This window comes from Trachymyrmex septentrionalis, unplaced genomic scaffold, assembly GCF_001594115.1.
Source record: "Trachymyrmex septentrionalis isolate Tsep2-gDNA-1 unplaced genomic scaffold, Tsep1.0 scaffold27, whole genome shotgun sequence".
Classification (NCBI taxonomy): domain Eukaryota; kingdom Metazoa; phylum Arthropoda; class Insecta; order Hymenoptera; family Formicidae; genus Trachymyrmex; species Trachymyrmex septentrionalis.
The window spans coordinates 1503209-1509219 of record NW_017305430.1 but is presented as its reverse complement, the minus strand read 5'-3'; the positions used below and the strand labels follow the sequence as shown (position 1 = coordinate 1509219).

The 6011-nt window shown below is 29.2% G+C and overlaps 1 protein-coding gene across 4 annotated transcripts in view; it reads right to left on the bottom strand.

Moving 5' to 3' along the window:
- LOC108749179 overlaps nucleotides 1-6011 on the bottom strand; it is a 222782-nt gene that overhangs the window by 78312 nt on the left and 138459 nt on the right. The gene's annotated exons all lie outside the window — the stretch shown is intronic.

Here is a 6011-nt window from a genome sequence, read left to right as displayed (position 1 = left end):
TATATATATATGTTATCTTATCAATGAGGCCATTATATAGGAACGAAAATAAAATATTTGTTATCTTTGTGAACATATAGTTATGATGACTTAACTCTACGAGTGTGAAAATTTTGGTCGAATAAGGGATGGAGAAATAGATGGTCAGACAACGAAGTGATAATCTTTTTTTTTATTTATTTTTTGTAACCTGACTTATATAGGATTTTACTATTGGTCCAATACTTAAGATTAGTTACTAGGTGGCCTATATTGGCGCGGTAATAGCAACCATGACTGACCCACTAATGGGAATACTATGAGATGATAACTTTGGTCCGATAATGGGTAATTATACTGGCCAAACATGATATACAATGTTGGACCATTAATGGTCGTCTTATCATGCCAATATTTTGACAATAATAATGGTTTTAATGCAGTGCCGTGATTATTCCAATTATTTTAAATGCTTTCTAACAAGAGACACAAATGTCACAGTGTAACACAGTGAATCATTTTATCTTTGTTTAACATTGTTACATAAGAATAATTCACTATGTTCACTGTCATCTGTGATAAATGGTTTCTTCATTGTGATCTAATATAACCTCACTTACATTATTGTACAAAATTTTATAAAATACTGGTTTTTATAACAAAATGCGGGTGGGTCAGAGTTAAGAAGTAGTTTAAAAATTTTTTTATAAAGCAATAAACCCAACGATTTTTGGCACGCAATGCATGCGTATAATAAGTTATCTACGTCTCCTATGTTGAATTTTTTCAATAGCGTAACCGTTCAAGCAGCTAAGTAACCATCGAATGTGATTAATTCTTAACTTTAGATCCAATTTTAGATTCTTAACTTTATTACAACTAATTACATCAAATTATTACTTATGTTTGCCATTGCTTTAGTTATGGACGCCATAACAGATTTTGTATGTTATCGCCTGTGGAATTGAAAATGCGCTATACATACGAGAACAGAAATGTCATAAACAATCGAAATTGCGAACGTATCGGAGAAGACATAAGAAGATATGAGAAGGAATGAGAAGAAAGCATATGGAGAAGGAATGAGAAAGCATGATAAGACATTTGTGTCTTTATGCATACAAGCGTTAGAATTCCATAAGCGATAGCACACAAAACACTTTCTGCTGTATCGTCCATATGGCGGAACTGAAAGACACTGAAGTCTTTCCGAATATATGAGAAATGAAGAGCTTTTATATATGTAAAGAATTTCAGAGCTGCTGTTTACTTTAGCACTCATATTTTGTTAATAAAACAAGAACTTTGTATATTACGTATATTATTGTATATTATTTGAATTTTTCTTATATTATAAGTTTAACAATAAATAAAACACTGTAAATACACACACACACACACACACACACACACACATACATTATATTATACGAGTAAATGTATATTTATAATATGATTATATGTATAATAGTTACATTCTTTTAAATTATTAGTTTTTGTTAATAAAAATATTTATATCTTTAATAAGATTGGAAAATAAGACCGTTTATGTTAGATACATTACTTTAAATACGAAGTGCCACTAACATATATAATAGTTCAACATTTTAACATTCAGACCGTAGTGATGCTTCGTATTTAAAGTAATTTATATCTTTGTACAAAATTATTATAACATTATTATAATATTCCGGAATCAACATCTATTTGTTCTACCTATATATTGTTTAAAAAGCTTTTGTAGGGTTATAAGTGCCAGAATTTATCGCGTCTTTCTTCTGTTCCTAACTATCCCATTTATAATATAATGTATTTCCATTGATGTATAACATTCACTTCGATTCCGAAGCTCATAATTGCCATCGACAGAATTAGTACGACAAACAATGTTCAATTTTTATTACAGTATATTATACACAATAATGTTGTATACGTATTATAGCACTCAAGCTACAAAATGGGATTCTCCGACAAGATACGAGTTTATCTTTGGAATTGGAAAACCCAAGAGAAATACTACACAAGTATTCTTTGAATTAAATATTTATTAAAAAGTTACTTACTCTTTCTAAAGTTATTGTTTTATCTTCGCCACGACACTAAATCAGTCTTATGACGTAATCGCAGCAAAGATATTCCAGTAAGGTGTTGCTGGAATCTCACAAGTTCACGACACACATTATTAACAGAGTAACGGTTTTTATATTTTCACGGATATTATCTTCAAAGATATCAAAAGGTATGCAGATTGTCGTCATGTTTTTATCCATTGCTAATACCAACGTTTCGTAAAATTTGCTCACTTTTTATCAGGGCAAGGAGCGCATTGATACTGATTATTAATAGAGTTTCGGAAAAAAAACATGATGATGTGTTTCGATGTTTCTTTATTTTAATTGTTAATAAAAGTTATATTTCGCGGTGTTCTACTTTGGTTTTTATAATAAAATGAAATACATTCGTGAAATGCAGTAAGTTGTGCTTGACTTCTTTGCGTATTGCACGGATTGCGTGAAAGTAACCCAGTTAAAGTTCTCATAACAAATTGCATTTATATGTAGAATGCATTAACTAGCAAATTTTTGAGTTACATAGATCAATCGTAACTTTTTGGATTGCAATAATAAGATAATATAGGGTAACTCCGGCAAATACGCGCTGGGATTTACGCCGCAGAAGTCAGAAAAAGTAGAAGTAATGGGGGTAATTTTTCAGCAACTATTCTCTATTACATATCTTTATGTTATATTAGTATAGTTACAATTTCAATTTCTTATTGTTAATATTAATGAAATTATTGTGAGTTGAATCGATTTGTCACTGCATTAAATAGCATCATCATAAATTATAATCTACATAAAATGATTACTGTAGGACGTGCAAAAGACTTAGTGGTTATTTCGTGATACATGAATGTAGAGGAGTGTAAAGCATGTTGTAAAACAAAATACAAGTACTTTGCTCTTGTATTCTTTGTTTAGTTTGTTGTCTTGTATATCCTATCTGTTTGGGATATACATTTTTAGCGAGCGGGATTTATGCCCAAAGCATACAAAATGCGCAGATTGAATTCAGCGCACTAAATCCAATAAACGCATTACATGGAATATGTACTTTATGTCATAACACTTGTAATATATGTGGGAAGATTGTAATTATTATTTATTATTTCATATACATACATATTTATCATTCTTATTCCTTAATAAAACTTTATAAACGCATTTTATACGTTATTGTGTCGTTTTACATCTTATTTATATGCATTATTTGTAAATTTTTTATGAGCTGTACATACCCTCCTCCCCTTCCCCTATGAGTAGCATATTAGAGTTCTCATATATCCCACCTCTATGGAATATTTGGCAAAAAATGCAAGGGTTTAAAAAAGTTTATTTTTTAATATGAAATATAAATGTTTAAGATTTCTAATATTTTTTTCATAATATATATAGTAGACAGTATAAAGTTTTTACTGATATAGTTTGTTTACTTTAAACATAGTAAATAATACTTAATAAATTAAGTTTTTAATAGGTACGGCGTATATACTGGAGTTACTCTAACTGAACTATATCGATAGACATGTGTATTACAAATGCGAGTGCAATAATAATCGCTTGCTATTTTATCTTTTTTTTTTTTGTAAATAAATATACATGAAAATGCTTTCAATACACATTGTACAAACTTATAATCATAAATGTAGCCTTTAAAAGTCCTTCACTTTGGCCTTGTTACTTTGTATATAAATGAATTATAATCACTTATTACGTGTATAATAACTGATAACATAATATATAGCATATTATCTTTTATTAACGAGATCATTAATAAGTCTATTTTGTAACTCTTAACACAAGTTTCGTTACCAAGGCTATGACACACAAAAAAACTGAAGCAGTAAAACGTAAGCAATATGCGAATTGACTAATCATAGTAGAGTCTGTAAAGCCATAGCATAAGCAGTAACCAATCCAACATGTTGATTTTCTTATTGCTTACTTCTTACTGCCTTAAGTTTTTTGTGTGCCATGGCCGTAATGCCGCTGATGCGCAACGTTTTTAATAAAAGAGCTGTTTAGCGGCGTTGTAATAATAATGAAATTTGCGTTAAGAGTTACAAAATATGTAGATCTGCAAGAATAGAAAAAATATATTTATTATCTTATTAGACTGAGAGTTAGTATAGGAAGAAAAGAGACGCAACATCTTACTATTTTTTAAAAATTAATAACCAGATTGAACGATAAGTATATGCATATGAAATGCCTGTCGCAATATTTTTGACCTTCCGATCGATTTCTTGGACTGGTAGACACAACAACTTTTGTTTTAAGATTTGGCTCAATTATATTTCAGTATAGCACTTATCTTTGTCTTTTGAAAAAATATAAATATCAATACTCATTTTAGACGTTTGCATATCTGTATATTCAAACCGTATGTGTGAAATCCATTTGCTTTTTGAAGATATATACACTTTATTTGGCTTATATTTTTATTTTCTACTTGTGACATAAAAATTCCTAAATTTTTCTCAAGAGAAAGATCAAAATCAAAATTTGCGTACACACTTGGAGTTTTTTTTGTTAAATAACCAATTCTTGACATAAGGAGCGCACTCGTATCCCAAATTCAGCACGATCGTTCTTGCAACGATCTGTCGAGGACAGATCGCTATCTCAGGAATTTCACTTTTCGTGTTTGACATTGATAGGGTATGCATCCTTTTCACTCCGCATTCGGAAAAATACGAATAGGAAGAAGGAATGGCAAACGAGAACGATGAGATTGCGTTCTTAACGAGACATCGCTTGTCGAATAAAATCCAAGTGTTACATTGCCGCGATTTTGCATCTTTACGGATAAATATTTTCGTACTCGTTCGCATTCATTTTATCCTATTCCATCAATAGAGAGAATAAGAATTTTATGCACGATTAGACATTAAGTACAATTGCATTACATTTATACTGTTTAGAAAATGCATTTAGAGAGAAAATATATTATTATTGTTAAATTGTTTACTTGAATTTAAATTTTAGAGATAATATAAATAAAGAAATTATTTGAATGACTAAAACGCATCTAATAATAAATACTTTACATATATTATTTAAGTATGTATTTATAGTAAAAAAGATAAAGTTTAATTTTTAATATTCCAAGATACATTTCAGATTTTAAAAAACTATTTGGTTTTGAACAATATTTGAAACTGTTTGATATTTTTATTATACATTGTTAAAAAACAGAAATTTGCTTTCGTTACATGTAACGGAAGCAAATTTCAAGCAGGTACATTAAAAATATTTAATGTTGTTAATGAAAATGAAGTTGTAAGTAACTTAAATTTAACGTTTACTTTCATTAAATTTCATGTAAAAATCTACATAAAATTTAATAAAAAATATACTAAACTTCGCAAAATTTTATGAAAAGTACACTAAATTTCATGTACGTATACACAAATATATATTTCAGTGGCAGATACATTAAATTTAATTTGGCGTCATAAAATTGAATTTATGTAACTTAAAAGTACATTAAATTTCATGACATTTTTAACAGTGTAGTAACAATAAATAATATTAAATTTATTTAATTTTGATTTTCCTTCCACTATATTTTATTTTTGCCAATAATTCGGTAAAATTATTAGGTTGTTCGGAAAGTAATTTCGTTTTTTCTTATGAAAATAAAAGACGATTTTCAATCAGACGCGTTTCAAATGATCATGAACGGTCGAATTCGATAAATTTAATCTCTCAGCGATCTCACGAGTTTGTTATTCGCCGGTTTGGATCAATTAATGCCTTTATTGTCTTCATCAGCTTCAACTGGCTTTCCAGAATGTGGTGCATCTTCAACATCAAAATTGCCGGATCGAAATTTTGCAAACCAGTTTTGGCACTGGCGTTCTGTCAATACATCTTCTCCATACACATCGGATAATTTTTTTCTTGCTTGAACAGCATTTTTACCTTTTCGATAGTAAAAAAGTAAAATATGCCGAAAATGCTGCTTTT